Source organism: Vulpes vulpes, chromosome 16 (assembly GCF_048418805.1).
Source record: "Vulpes vulpes isolate BD-2025 chromosome 16, VulVul3, whole genome shotgun sequence".
Lineage (NCBI taxonomy): Eukaryota > Metazoa > Chordata > Mammalia > Carnivora > Canidae > Vulpes > Vulpes vulpes.
Genome location: NC_132795.1, coordinates 46505653 through 46522471, shown reverse-complemented (window position 1 = coordinate 46522471; position 16819 = coordinate 46505653). Strand labels below are relative to the sequence as shown.

Sequence of the window (16819 nt, the reverse complement as noted above, 5' to 3'; positions counted from 1 at the left end):
TATGTGAAATAGAATTCAATGTATTTATTTTAACAGGAATGAATAAGCTGTGAGGCTCTAAGTACAGTATGGATAATAGTTGAAATACAAATCATGTACTTGAAATGGCTGAGAGATCTTAAACATTCTCACCACAAAATAAAAAATTATATACATGTAACATGATGGAAGTGTTAATTAACTTGATTGTGGTAGTCATCTCACAATGTATCTGTGTATTAAATCCTCAAGTCATTATATACAATTTTATTTGACAATTATTCCTAACAAATCAGGAAAAAACACAGACAAATGCATACAAAAAATAATCCGTTAATAATAAAAACAGAAATACAAAGCCCCATGAAATCACCAACAGAAATTGCGTTGTCTTTTCTCTTGTTAAAAGATTTCTTCTTTCTTATTATGTGAATAGCAATATTTATACTAAGCATTAATTATACATTTTACAGAATTAACAAATTAGATAAATTGTCCCTATCATCTTACAAATACTTAAAATGATGTTGAAATGAAAGAAAAGAAAGTTTCTCCTTTTCCCCTGTAACCTGGTACTTATTATTGTGTACTTGGTCTACTTCTGATGTCAGTGTTATTTTTATGTGTCTCAGGACATTTCCCCCAGTTTTGTTTGTTCTACTCTATATTCCCAAAGTCTTACACAAGAGACTCATTAGTAATGTAAAGAACAGAACCACGAAGGACATTATGTGTTTATTTCACTTAAACGAAAATTGGGTCAATTATGTCAATTTTGAAATATTTTCCTGTACTAGAAATATCAGAATGCTAATTTTTACAGAAACAGAGATCTTAATCTACTCATTTAAACTAGTTTAAGCTTTGTAGTTAACAGGATAAAGAAAATGTTTCCTGGGCTCACAAGAAGGCAGGGTTTCTGCTGAAAATTTTTCACCTTGTGTGGATGGTGGGCCATGAGTGAAAACTGCAATTGCTGAGCTCTCTGTGTGGATCTGTATTCCCAGAATGAGCAATCAGAGGCCACTAAACTATCTCCATGATAAGAAATTCCTGGATGATTTTTTACCCTTTGTAACTTGGGGTTCAGTAAGCATCTGAGATCATGATTATCAGAAAAGTATATTTTTGGTCATTTTTTCCCCTTTTTTGAACTCCAGAATAATGTTTTCTCTGAGGAAAGTGTCTAAAACAAAATGACAGATACAGTGTGTTATTTTAATAATTTATGAAAGGTTTCCACAACCATTTATGAAGTGTAGCTTTTCAGGATGAGTGATAAATCTATGAGTCACTGCCAATCTGTTTTTATGTATCAATAAAATGAAGATCATCTACGTGTCTTAGAATTTGGAGAGACACTTCTAAGCATCCTCTGCCACAATCTCACCCTCATTTTAGGCAAAAACTATACAAAAATAAATAAATAAACAAAATCTATGCATAAAATGTGTAAATTTTATCTCCATTGAAAGATTTATTTGCTGTCATTTTATCAGTGAGTGACCCTGCTCTTTAAGAGTCATTCACAATTTAATGTAAGCTCAATTTTTAATCTCTGTATCTTAATATCAATGTCAGTCTCATATTCTTAAATAATGTGAAATATTAAGGACTGGGAGAAAATGGTGGTATTTTTTGAAGAAGAGATACCATCTTCAGTATATACAAGCTGAATGAGGTGCTCAGAATGAGGTGCTTATCTGTAATTGTCGTGATGGCAATTGAGTGTATGTGTCTGGGCATCAAAAACAATTGCTTGGGATCCCTGGGTGGCGTAGCGGTTTGGCACCTGCCTTTGGCCCAGGGCACGATCCTGGAGACCTGGGATCGAGTCCCACGTCAGGCTCCCGGTGCATGGAGCCTGCTTCTCCCTCTGCCTGTGTCTCTGCCTCTCTCTCTCTCTCTTTCTCTGTGTGACTATCATAAATAAATAAATAAATAAAAATTTTAAAAAACCACAATTCTTTCTGGGCAGCCTGGAAGGCTCAGCGGTTTAGTGCCACCTTCACCCCAGGACCAGGGCACGATCCTGGGGTCCTGGGATCGAGTCCTGCCTCGGGCTCCGGCATGGAGCCTGCTTCTACCTCTGCCTATGTCTCTGCCTCTCTCTCTGTGTTTGTCTCTCATGAATAAATAAATAAAATCTAAAAAGAAAGAAAGAAAAAATTCCTTTCTATACCACCATTGGAAATGCTGTGTTGTCCCTTTGTGTCTCTTAACCAGGTGTCGGGGAGCTGCAATTAACTTTTAGACAAACCATGTAACCTGTTCTTACTCTCATTTTGCTTTGATATATTCTTTAGGCTAAACTATGGGACTAGGTACAAAGTGGGAGCTGATACTTGCCTGTCTTAATTATTAATAAGAAAACATTTTAAAGCAACCAAGTGAAATTTCATGTGACCATCTAACTGAGGTCTCTAAAGCAAATGCTTTTTAATTCAGTAATGTTGGAAAAAGACAAAGTATGCAAAGATTGAAGATAGGAAATACCTCAGTTAGCTGATATGTAAGTAATCAGATCAGAGAAACAACCAAATATATAATATTACTTGATGCAAAGAATTTCAAATAACTGAATTACTATGTTGTACATCAAACCAATGTAATATTGTGTGTGACCTATACATCCTGGTGATAAATCCTACTTGGTCATGGTGAATAACCTTCTTAATGTACTGTTGGATCCTATTGGTTAATATCTTGGTGAGAATTTTTTGCATTTGTGTTCATCAAGGATATTGGTCTATAATTCTCCTTCTCCTTTGGTGGAGTCTTTGTCTGCTTTGGGGATTAGGGTGATGCTGGCCTCATAGAACTAGTCTGGAAGTATTCCATCTCTTTCTATCTTTCTGAACAGCTTTAGTAGAATAAGTATTGTTTCTTCTTTAATCATTTGATAGAATTCCCCTGGTAAGTGTTCTGTCCCTGGAGTTTTGTGTCTTGGGAAGTTTTTGATGACTGCTTTAATTTCATCCCTGGTTATTGGCCTGTTCAGGTTTTCTATTTCTTCCTGTCCAATTTGGGTAATTTGTGGTTTTCCAGAAATGCATCCATTTCCTCTAGATTGCCTAATTTACTTGCATATAGGTGCTCAAAATACGTTTTTAACATCACTTGTATTTCCTTGTTGGTTGTGATCTCTCCTCTCTCATTCATGATTTTATTAATTTGAGTCTTTTCTCTTTTCTTTTTAAGGCTGGCTAATGGTTATCTATCTTATCAATTCCTTCAAAGAACCAACTCCTGGTTTTGTTGATCAGTTCCACAGTTCTTCTGGTCTCTATTTCATTGAGTTCTGCTCGAATCTTTATTATCTCCCTTCTTCTGCATGGTGTAGTTTATATTTGCTGTTCATTCTCCAGTTCCTCTTCATGGGAGGTTTGCTTGTGTATTTGTTTTTTTCCAATTTTTTGAGGGAGACTTGTATTGCGATGTATTTCCCTCTCAGGACTGCTTTTGCTGTATCCCAGTGATTTTGAATGGTTCTATCCTCATTTTCATTAGTTTCCATGAATCTTTTTAATTCTTCTCTAATTTCTGGTTGACTCTTTCATCTTTTAGCAAGATGCTCTTTAACCTCCACGTGTTTGAATTTCTTCCAAATTTCTTCTTGTGATTGAGTTCAAATTTCAAAGCATTATGGTCTGATAATATGCAAGGAACAATCCCAATCTTTTTGTAGCAGTTGAGGCCTGATTTGTGACCCTGTATGTGGGCTATTCTGGAGAAACTTCTATTGGCACTTGAGAAGAGTGTGTATTCAGTTGAATTCCGATGCAAAGCTCTGTATATATCTGTGAAATCCATCTGGTCCAGTGTATCATTTAAAGCTCTTGTTTTTTGGAGGTGTTGTCTTAGAAGATCTGTCATTTGCAGAAAGTGCCATATTGAAGTCCTCTACTATTAGTGTATTGTGATCCGTATCTTTACTTTGGTTATTAATTGATATACTTGGCAGCTCCCACATTAGGGGCATCAATATTCATGACTGTTAGGTCTTCTTATTGGATAGACCCTTTAATTATGATATAGTGTCCCTCTTCATCTCTTACTGCAGTCTTTCAGATAAACTTTAATTTATCTGATATGAGAATGGCTACCTCTGCTTTCTTTTGAGGACCATTTGAATGGTAAATGCTTTTCCCACCTTTCATTTTTAGGCTGGAGGTGTTCTTAGTTCCCAAATGAGTCTCTTGGAGACAGAAAATTGATGGGTGTTGCTTTTTTATCCAGTCTGAAACCCTGCACCTTTGTTGGGATGACTAAGCTCATTCATGTTCACAGTTACTATTGAAATATATGAATTTAGTGTCATCATAATGCCTGTTCAGTCTCTGCTGTTGTGGATTATTTCTTTGGGCTTCCTCTTTCTTTAGAGGGTCCCCCTTAATATTTTTGCAGAGCTTGTTTGTTGGTCACATATTCTTTCAGTTTCTGCCTATCTTGGAAGCTCTTTATCTCTCCTTCTATTCTCAATCATAGCCTTGCTGGATAAAGTGTTCTTGGCAGCATGTTCTTCTCATTTAGGACCTGAATATATCCTGCCAGCCCTTTTTGGCCTGCCAGGTCTCTGTGGAGAGGTCTGCTGTTAATCTAATACCTCTCCCCATATAAGTTAGGGCTCTCTTGTCTCTTGCTGCTTTAAGGATCTTCTCTTTATCTTTGGAATTTGAAAGTTTCACTATTAAATGTTGAGGTGTTGAATGGTTTTTATTTGTTTTGGGGGCCACCTCTCTTTCTCCTGGATCTGGATGCCTGTTTCCATCCCCAAATGAGGGAAGTTCTGAGCTATGATTGGTTCAAATATGCTTTCTGGTCCTCTGTCCCTCTCAGTGTTTTCTGGAACCCCAACTATACGTACTTTCTTCCTTCTGAGGCTGTCACTTGTTTTCCCTAGCCTTTCCTCATGGTCTCTTTTTTTTCCCTCTTTTTTCCCCCAGCTTTCTTCCTTATCATCACCTTCTCTTCTATGTCACTCACTGTTTCTTCCACCTCAGTATCCCTAGCCTTTAGGACGTCCAGTTTGGATTGTATCTCATTTAATTGATTTTAATTTCGGCCTGATTAGATCTAAATTCTGTGGTAACAAAGTCTCTAGCATCCTTTATGCTTTTTTCTGGAGCCACCAGTAGCTTTATAATTGTGCTTCTGAATTGGCTTTCTGATATCAAATTGAAATCCATATGCAAAAAAAAAAAAAATAAAAGAACTCCATATGCTGTAACTCTGTGGCAGAGAGTACAGTGTTTTTTTATTCTTTTTGTGTTGAATTATTCCTTATAGTCATTTTGCTCCATGCAGAGTGGCTGCATGATCCAGCTGAGTCACGAATATCAACCACTGGGAAGAATCTAGTGCGGAGTTAAAGTTCCCGCTTCTCCCGGGCTGAGCTTTCCTGTCCTGGAGCCTCTCACCAGCCCTCTTAGGCGAGCTCCGCAGGGGGCCTGTCCCCCACTTGATTTTTTTAATACATTTATTTTTTATTGGTGTTCAATTTACCAACATACAGAATAACACCCAGTGCTCATCCCATCAAGTGCCCCCCTCAGTGCCCATCACCCATTCACCGTCACCCCCCGCCCTCCTCCCCTTCCACCACCCCTAGTTCATTCCCCAGAGTTAGGAGTCTTTATGTTCTGTCTCCCTTTCTGATATTTCCCACACATTTCTTCTCCCTTCCCTTATATTCCCTTTCACTATTATTTATATTCCCCAAATGAATGAGAACATATAATGTTTGTCTTTCTCCGATTGACGTACTTCACTCAGCATAATACCCTCCAGTTCCATCCACGTTGAAGCAAATGTTTGTTTTAATTTTTTGTTTTAAACATAAATACATTATAGAGTCATGCCATTTCATTTGTGGTAATTCCCATGAATCTTTTTGGTGTTTTTTTTTTGAAAAGGTGGAAAAGTGTGTTTCATATATCAAATGTTTCTAATAGAAACCTTAGCCAAACCCTTCAATATGTGTATATACTTAACTAAGCATAGAGATAGATGATAATGATCATAATAGATATGTACATAGATAATAGATAAATAGATAGATAAATGGTAGATAGATATGTAAGATCTATATACATGTATATGTAAGATATATGTATCTTTATAAATATATATACACACATATATATACATATGTATATATATATAGAAAAATACATGCATAATAAACTGTATTCTGGGCCATAAAATAATTTAAATCATACTCATGGGCTATGAAGAAGTCAAAAGGGATATTTAAAGTATGTTGAAATGAATGGGAATTAAAGCACAACGTGTCAAAATACGTTGGATGCAACTAAAGTCATATTTTGATGAAAATTTATAGTACTAAAATGCCTATATGAAAATAGAAGAAAAATCTCTAATGTTCTCAATTTTCCCCTAAAGTTTGCGGGAGAGGGAGGAAAGTCACCAAATTTAAAGCAAATAGGAAAAAAATAATAAAAATCATTGTAGAAATCAATTGAAATAGAAGAAGAATACAATAGATAGGAGTTGGTTTTTAGAGAAAATCAAGAAAGAAGAGAGAAGCCACAAATTACAAATATAAGGCATGAATGAAATGATGTAACTATAGATTTTATAGATATTAAAAGAACAAAGTAATCTTATTAAAAGTGCATAACCATAAGTTAACTTGTATAAAATGGACAAATTCTTACAGTGTGCTGCACAATGGTGGCATTAGTGTTTGATTGTTAGAGATGATTCACAGGACCCAAGTGACTATTTTTACAGCTACAGCTTATTGCAAGAAAAGAACATACCATATGAACAGCATTAAAGGGTAAGACTCACTGACAAATTCTATGTCACATTAGAGAATCTGAAGAGGCAAGGTGCATGTCTTATTGTCCACTTCTTATTGTCCTCCCTCTTATTGCTGGACATATTTTCTCTCTCAGGTCAGAAACCACTGTTGTGTGGAAAAAAGATCTCAATGCCAGAGAGCCCAATTAGAGTCACAGTTAGGAATTTTTATATTTCACTGAGTATGTAGGGACATTTCTGCTATATAAAAAGCTCAAAAGGAGAACCGCATAGTGTTCTCACCTAGATCAAGTGCCAATGAATCAATGTCACTATTATCAATAAACAGTGCTAACAAGCTAGTACAAACCACTCTGAAAATCCTTATGCCCAGGGTGACAAACATCATTGAGCAGTATATTTCATCCCTTTACCAAGTGTCAGTGCTATGCTGGATATCTAGCAAAAAATAGCACAGGCCAACTCCAGGCTTGCTAGTATTAAGTTTCAAATCACACACAGATAAAAACAAAGTTCATACCAAAAAGAAAAAAAAAGAGATCTTCATAGGTATCTATGTAACTGATTTCTGTGTGTTGATTTTGTATCCTACCCTGTTGATGAATTCCTGTATGAGTTCTAGCAATCTTGGGGTGGAGTCTTTTGGGTTTTCCATGTAAAGTATCATGTCATCTGTGAAGATCTTCTTTGCCAATTTGAATGCCTTTTATTTCTTTTTGTTGTCTGACTGCTGAGGCTAGGACTTCTAGTACTATGTTGAATAGCAGTGGTGAGAGTGGACATCCCTGTCATGTTCCTGACCTTAGGGGCAAAGCTCCCAGATTTTCCCTACTGAGAATAATATTTGCTGTGGGCTTTTGAAATCACTTCAGAGGAATGGGTACTAATTATTCTTTATATGTTTAGTACAATTCCTCTTGGAAGCTACCCAGCCCTGGACTCTTGTTTGTTGGGAGATTGTTGATGACTGCCTCAATTTCCTTGCTGATTATGGGTATTTTCTTGTTTTCTTTCTTCCTGTTTTAGTTTTGGTAGTTTATATGTTTCCAGGAATGCATCCCTTTCTTACGGATTGTCTCATTTGTTGACATATAGTTGCTCATAATATGTTCTTCTCTTTGTAATTCCTTGGTATTGGTTGTTACCTTTCCTCTCTCATTCATGATTTTATTAATTTGGGTCCTTTCTCTTTTCTTTTTGATAAGTCTGGCTAGGGGCATGTTCACCTCAATGTTTATAGCAACAATGTCCATAACAGCGAAACTGTGGAAAGAGCCCAGATGTCCATCAACAGATAAATGGATAAAGAAATATCCATATCTTTATGGATATCACATATCTATATCTATATAACTCAGCCATCAAAAAGATGAAATCTTGCCATTTTCAATGATGTAGATGGAACTAGAGGGCATGCTAGGCAAAATAATTCAACAGAGAAAGACAATTATCATATAATCTCACTCATAAATGGAATTCAAGAAACAAAACAGGATCATAGGGGAGGAGAGGAAAAAATAAAACAAGACAAAATCAGAGAGGGAGACAAACCATAAGAAATTCTTATTCCTACAAAGCTGAAGGTTTTTGGAAGGGAGGGGAATGGGGGGACGTGGTAACTGGGTGATGAACATTAAAGAGGACATGTGATGTAATGAGCATTTGGTATTATATAAAACTGATGAATCACTCACCTCTACCTCTGAAACCAATAATATATGTTAATCAATTGAATTTTTTAAAAATAAATAAAGCATTTATATAATAAGGATTTATATAATAATTCTATAATTATATAAATATAATTTATATAATTTATATAATATGTATAATATATATTTATGTAATAAGAATTTCATTCATAAATAAAGGATTCCAATCTTCAAATGCCTTAGTGGATGTGAAACTTTAAAACAAATTAACTACATAATTTAAATGATACAGTTGCCCCCTCATCTGTGTCAAATGATGCTATAACATCCTCCTATTTCCAAAGACACTGTCCCCATGAAGCATTGTTACTTGTGTTTTTGCCAAAACTCATTATTCAGGAAGTTAATGACTCTTTACTGTAGGTCACAAAGGACTATTTTTTTCACTCTTAACATTTTCTGCAAATTAAAAAGTCACATTTGGCATGGTAAAAGCATCTCTCTGCCATTATGATTTAAAATTCATCTCTTCCACCAGTAGAGAAAGTTCCTCAGCCCTTAGAATACTTTATCTTCTTTTCAATGATGGAGATCATAAGAAAATATTTGGAGGCTTCTAATAGCACTAAACCTGTTATCAAATCTGCCCAAGTTGTTGGAGATAGTAAACAAAGGGAGTTCCATGTGTTCCCAGACATGTATTGAATATGAAGACATAAATACCTTTATAAAAATATCACTTTTAACATTGTAGTCTTAATATTGCTATGGCCAAACAACCAACAGAAACTCTGATTTACTAACAGAAGAGTAGGTATAATAAATTTTGTCTCTTTGATTGTAATTCCCTTTGTAGGATATAAGTTATATATTCTCCTAAGAAAAAAACTGAATTTCAGTGATAATTTTTATATTTTAATGTATCTAAGATATATTTATGAGATGTAATTTTTTAAGAATGAATTTCCCTGTGTAGATAAATGTCTAGAAGTTTGCATGCATAAGGTATGTAAGTAAATCTGTATCCAACTTAATGTAAGAAATATTTAGGGTAACTTTGGATAGATATTCAACCTCAAATTTGAAATAAAGTGTTTTCATATATGTAGAATTTTATAAGCATGCTCTTTTCAGCACCAAAAGAACACCATAATGACTGAAATGACAGCATTTCATGACACTCCTGTGCTCATTTAACTGTGCCCATTTAAAGATTTGTTAGAAAGAATAACAAAATAAGTTAGTTACAGTTTAGTGTCAGTTTCTTTATTAACTTCTATCATAAAGTAAGTTGCAATTATTTGGGGGGAAATAGCTATATTTTGAAAATTGAATAATAGTTTAAGGGCCAAGTAAGATTTCACAGTGATGCACATTATCTCAGAGATTCAGAGAAGAGATGAAAGGAAGGTGAGTGCATTGCAAGCATATGAATATTCCTTCTGCATCTCAATTTGACAGTTGTTTAATGAGAGACAAAATTTCCTAAGAGGATTCTAACTCCTGAGTAAATTTTGATACTGTTAGTGATTTTTCTCTATATCACAAACACTGTGAACAAGGTAAAGAGTCCCAAATAATTCTGCCACAAACAATTCTGCCCCAATCAGAAGAGAACTCAGTAAGTTAAACAATAAAGTGAATTTGCTTATAAAACAAATGAAGTCTGTATGCAAGGGGAAAATGTCAGAAAACCTCAAGGCTTAAGATCTTGATTATATACTAAAGACATTTGACACTCCAGGTGTAGCATCAATGAAGATAAAATAATTCACTGACTGGAAGATGAAGGAGGGAAGACAAGACAGCCGTCACTTGTGTAGGCAGTAAAGGTAACACAAATTCAGTACAGGTAATGCAAATATTCAGAAAAAAATAATAGGCTGTGTAGCAGGAGGTAGGGGGAATCAGCAGGGCATAAAGTTGTTCATAACCTAAAAACACACCAAAAACAAAAATCCTTTGGAACAAAGACCTTGAGTTTTGCTCTAGTGTCTATAAAGTGAACTCAAGTTATATTAGCACTGTTTTCTAAAAAGACCCAAAGGGTCAAGAAAAGGCATGAAATCAAGGGTTAAATTTTGTGACTTACTTTCTGAGTAGGGAAGAATTTTTTCACCCATAAAATGACACTCTCTCAGTGTCAGTCTCTCAGTAATCTACTTAGTCACATGGGAAAAATCCTAAGCACAGGATAGACATGAAATGTAAATGTATATATAAATATTCTTCTGTTATATTATAAATATAATGAAATATAAAACTTTAATACATTATGTTTTAGAACAGTTAAAATAATCTATAATCTATAAGAAAATCTACCTGAATATCACATACACATCGGAGAGAAGTCAGAAGTCAGTGATGAGAAACGGTACAATAACAACATTCATTCTGCTGGGACTGACAGATGACCCTGAGCTGCAAGTTCTGATTTTTATCTTTCTACTTCTCACCTACACTTTGAGTATAACTGGAAACCTGACCATCATCATACTCACTTTTGTGGATCCCCACCTTAAAACACCCATGTACTTTTTCTTAAAAAATTTCTCCTTCTTGGAGATCTCATTCACATCTGCCATTATTCCCAGATATTTGTATAGCATAGCAACAGGTGACAATGTTATTACCTATAATGCTTGTGTCATTCAAGTGTTTTTTACTGACCTCTGTGGAGTATCAGAGTTTTTTCTGCTGGCCGCCATGTCCTATGACTGCTATGTTGCCATCTGCAAACCCTTGCATTATGTGATCATAATGAGTAACAGCGTCTGCAGGATTCTCAATATCTGTTGTTGGGCGGCTGGTTTATGTATAATAATCCCACCACTTAGCCTGGGTTTAAATCTAAAATTTTGTGACTCTAACATAATTGATCATTGGCTGTGATGCATTTCCCTTAGTGAAAATCTCATGTTCAGATACAAGGTTCATGGAATGGACAGTGTGCCATACTGACCTTGTGCCGTACTGACCTTGAATATGACCCTTACCTGTGTGGTTCTGTCATATGCTTACATCATCAAGACAATTTTTAGATTCCCTTCTGTTCAACAAAGGAAAAAGGCCTATTTGACCTGTTCTTCCCACATGATTGTGGTATCCATCACCTATGGCACATGCATTTTCATCTATATGAATCCTACAGCAAAGGAAAAAGTGACCATTAATAAAGTGGTTTTACTGCTCATTTTTTCTATTTCACCTACATTGAACCCATTTATTTATACCTTGAGAAACAATCAAGTTAAGAAAGCCTTCGAGGACTCAATCAAAAGAATTGCCTTGCTCTCAACTAAGTAAAAGGAAATAGTATTTTTAAAACATCTCAGAAGCAAGAATAAATGTCCACAGACATTTTATTTTTGAAGACTATAATCTTGCTTTTTAATAGTATATACTTCAGTTACATTAATTTCTCAACACTTCCTTAACCTTGAGCCCTGCTTATACCATTCTTGATTTTTCAACCGATATTGATACTTTTGCATATCAATTTCTTAAAAACCATTCTGAAGAGAAATTAACTTAATAATATTACTATAATAGATAATAAAAGTTACTCCTCAGGAAAATATAGGGTAAAAATTTTTGTAGCTCTTCAATATATACAATAACGATATCTAAACACATGTCATAAGAGTAATTTTAGGTAAAATGTCTAAAATGGATGAATAATCGTATAGTTTAAAATACAGGTGAGAAAGAATAGCACTTCTAATATTGAGAAAATCGACAAAATTCACTACTATGAACATACAGAAACACTGGATAAAATGTAATAAATATTCTCTTAAATCTATAGCTGAAATCATTGCAAAGTTGTAAACAGGAGGTATCAGAAATAAAGATTCAACCAAAAGTAGAGTAATAATCTATAAAGTGACTTGTGGGTCTTGAAGTGAGCATAGACTGGAGGGTGGAAACAGGAGATTGCATTATGGATCACAAAGGCTTAGGTTTAAAGTCTCAGGATTAATGTGGTGAGAGTACTTGGAAAGACAAAGTACTTGGAAAGACAAAATAGCTGCACATTCGGTGAAAGTTTGAATTAGAAAACCAAGCCCATTTCACAGAAAGATTACTTTTTTTTCTTAAAAATCCCATTTGCTACTTACAGAGTGTGAGTCAAGGAGAAAACATTCCCCAATGTATTCGATAGCCTGTGCCTCCATCTAATACAAATTAAACTCTTATAGTCCAAATTCTAATAATACCTGAACTGTAAAGAGTTTTACTTATAAAGAATTGAAAAATCCACATTGATATAATTCCTTGGAAATTAAGGAATATACATCAAATTAACTAATTGCTTTCTGGAAAGTAATGAAATGCAGACATGCCATCACAAATTATTTGGAGCACAAAAAAGCTGTAGTTAGAATTATTATCCTAAATATATGCATTAGAAAAAATAAATATATAAACTAGCCAAAAAGTGAGGAATCTATACTAATGGATTTTTAAAAGGAGAAAACAAAACAAAAGTAAATGGAAAATGTAACTTACTATGGGTAGAAAATGAAACCGATTAAATAAGTTTTAAAAATTCACAAGCCAGGGAAGCCTGGGTGGCTCAGCAGTTGAGCGTATGTCTTTGGCTCAGGGCGTGCGTGATCCTGGTCCAGGGATGGAGTCCCACATCAGGCTCCCTGTGAGGAGCCTGTTTCTCCCCGTGTCTATGACTCTGCTTCTCTCTGTCTCTCAGGAATAAAGAAATAAAATCTTTTAAAAAACGCTCAAAGGCCAGTTCTTTATAAAGTTCAATAGCATACATAAACTGCATCCCAATGAATGTAATAAGTAAAAATCAGAACTGCTCCATATTTTATCAGAAGATCCTGGACATGCAATAACATGAGAAAAAATAATCATGATAAATATGGGAAAGAAAAAATAAAACAATTGCATTCCCTTGATTTTATTTTATTTTAATAAATTAATTTTTTATTGGTGTTCAATTTACCAACATACAGAATAACACCCAGTGCTCATCCCATCAAGTGCCCCCCTCAGTGCCCATCACCCATTCACCCCCACCCCCCACCCACGCCCTCCTCCCCTTCCACCACCCCTAGTTCGTTTCCGAGAGTTAGGAGTCTTTATGCTCTGTCTCCCTTTCTGATATTCCCCACACATTTCTTCTCCCTTCCCTTATATTTTCTTTCACAATTATGTATATTCCCCAAATGAATGAGAAAATACACTGTTTGTCCTTCTCTGATTGACTTACTTCACTCAGCACAATACCCTCCAGTTCCATCCACATCGAAGCAAATGGTGGGTATTTGTCATTTCTAATGGCTGTGAGATTTCTCTTCATCTCTTTTGCCCATTTCATGATTGGATTGTTTGTTTCTTTGGTGTTGAGTTTGTTTAAGAAGTTCTTTATAGATCTTGGAAACTGGCCCTTTATCTGATACGTCATTTGCAAAAATCTTCTCCCACTCTGTAGGTTGTCTTTTAGTTTTGTTGACTGTATCCTTTGCTGTGCAGAAGCTTCTTATCTTGATGAAGTCCCAATAGTTCATTTTTGCTTTTGTTTCTTTTGCCTTCGTGGATGTATCCTGCAAGAAGTTACTGTGGCCAAGTTCAAAAAGGGTGTTGCCTGTGTTCTCCTATAGGATTTTGATGGAATCTTGTCTCACATTCAGATCTTTCATCCATTTTGAGTTTATCTTGTGTAGGTGAAAGAGAGTGGTCCAGTTTCATTCTTCTGCATGTAGATGTCCAATTTTCCCAGGACCATTTATTGAAGAGACTGTCTTTCTTCCAAGGGACGGTCTTTCCTCCTTTATTGAATACTAGTTGACCATAAAGGTCAGGGTCCACTTCTGGGTTCTCTATTCTGTTCCATTGATCTATGTGTCTGATTTTGTGCCAGTACCACACTATCTTGATGACCACAGCTTTGTAGTAGAACCTGAGATCTGGCATTGTGATGCCCCCAGATACGGTTTTCTCTTTTAAAATTCCCCTGGCTATTCAAGGTCTTTTCTGATTGCACAAAATCTTAAAATAATTTGTTCTAACTCTCTGAAGAAAGTCCATGGTATTTTGATAGGGATTGCATTAAATGTGTAAATTGCCCTGGGTAACATTGACATTTTCACAATATTAATTCTGCCAATCCATGAGCATGGAATATTTTTCCATCTCTTTGTGTCTTCCTCAATTTCTTTCAGAAGTGTTCTATAGTATTTAGGGTATAGATCCTTTACCTCTTTGTTTAGGTTTATTCCTACGTATCTTATGCTTTTGGGTGCAATTGTAAATGGGATTGACTCCTTAATTTCTCTTTCTTCAGTCTCATTGTTAGTGTATAGAAATGCCACTGATTTCTGGGCATTGATTTTGTATCCTGCCATGCTACCAAATTGCTGTATGAGTTCTAGCAATCTTGGGGTGGAGGCTTTTGGGTTTTCTACGTAGAGTATCATGTCATCGGCAAAGAGGGAGGGTTGGACTTCTTCTTTGCCAATTTGAATGCCTTTAATGTCCTTTTGTTATCTGATTGCTGAGGCTAGGACTTCCAGTACTATGTTGAACAGCAGTGGTGGGAGTGGACATCCCTGTCTTGTTCCTGATCTTAGGGGAAAGGATCCCAGTGCTTCCCCATTGAGAATGATATTTGCTGTGGGCTTTTCGTAGATGGCTTTTAAGATGTCGAGGAACGTTCCCTCTATCCCAACACTCTGAAGAGTTTTGATCAGGAATGGATGCTGTATTGTATCAAATGCTTCCTCTACATCTAATGAGAGGATCATATGGTTCTTGGTTTTTCTCTTGCTGATATGATGAATCACATTGATTGTTTTACGAGTGTTGAACAAGCCTTCTGTCCCGGGGATAAATCCTACTTAGTCATGGTGAATAATTTTCTTAATGTATTGTTGGATCCTATTGGCTAGTATCTTCTTGAGAATTTTGCATCCATGTTCATCAGGGATATTGGTTTGTAATTCTCCTTTTTGGTGAGGTCTTTGTCTGGTTTTGGAATTAAGGTGATGCTGGCCTCACAGAACGAATTTGGAAGTACTCCATCTCTTTCTATCTTTCCAAACAGCTTTAGTAGAATAGGTATGGTTTCTTCTTTAACCGTTTGATAGAATTCCCCTGGGAAGCCATCTGGCCCTGGACTCTTGTGTCTTGGGAGGTTTTTGATGACTTCTTCAATTTAATCCCTGGTTATTGGCCTGTTCAGGTTTTCTATTTCTTCCTGTTCCAGTTTTGGTACTTTGTGGCTTTCCAGAAATGCATCCATTTCTTCTAAATTGCCTAATTTATTGGCATAGAGCTGTTCATAATATGTTTTTAAAATCATTTGTATTTCCTTGCTGTTGGTAGTGGTCTCTCCTTTCTCATTCATGATTTTATTAATTTGAGTCTTCTCTCTCTTCTTTTTAATAAGGCTGGCTAATAGTTTGTCTATCTTATTAATTCTTTCAAAGAACCAACTCCTGGTTTTGTTGATTTGTTCCACAGTACCTCTGATCTCGATTTCATTGAGTTCTGTTCGAATCTCTATTAACTCTTTTCTTCTGCTGGGTGTAGGGTCTACTTGCTCTTTTTTCACTAGCTCCTTTATGTGAAAGGTTAGCTTTTGTATTTGAGTTCTTTCCAGTTTTTGAATGGATGCTTGTATTGCGATGTATTTCCCCCTCAGGACTGCTTTTGCTGCGTCCCAAAGATTTTGAATGGTTGCATCTTCATTCTCATTAGTTTCCATGAATTTTTTAAATTCTTCCATAATTTCCTGGTTGACCCTTTCATCTTTTAGCAGGATGGTCCTTAACCTCCACATGTTTGAAGTCCTTCCAAACTTTTTGTTGTGATTTAGTTCTAATTTCAAGCATTATGGTCTGAGAATATGCAGGGGACGATCCCAATCTTTTCGTTTCGGTTCAGACCCTATTTGTGTCCCAGTATGTGGTCTATTCTCAAGAAAGTTCCACGTGCACTTGAGTAGAATGTGTATTCAGTTGAGCTTGGATGTACAGTTCTGTAGATATCTGTGAAATCCATCTGGTCCAGTGTATCATTTAAAGCTCTCATTTCTTGGAGATGTTGTGTTTAGAAGACCTATTGAGTATAGAAAGCACTAGATTGAAGTCACCAAGTATAAGTGTATTATTATCTAAGTATTTCTTCACTTTGGTTATTAATTGATTGATATATTTGGCAGCTACCACATTTGGGGCATATATATTGAGGATTGTCCTCTTGTTGGAGTGATCTGTTAATTATGATATTGTGTCCCTCTTCATCTCTCACTACAGTCTTCAGGGTAAATTTTCGTTTATCTGATATAAAGATGGCTACCCCTGTTTTCTTTTGAGGACCATTTGAATGCGAAATGGTTCTCCAACCTTTAATTTTCAGGCTGTAGGTGTCCT

At 35.7% G+C, this 16819-nt stretch overlaps 1 pseudogene; it reads left to right on the top strand.

The window, feature by feature from the left end:
• Window positions 1–10784: 10784 nt before the first annotated feature.
• LOC112912402 (olfactory receptor 6C2-like) lies at window positions 10785–11726 on the top strand (annotated as a pseudogene).
• Window positions 11727–16819: the final 5093 nt, after the last annotated feature.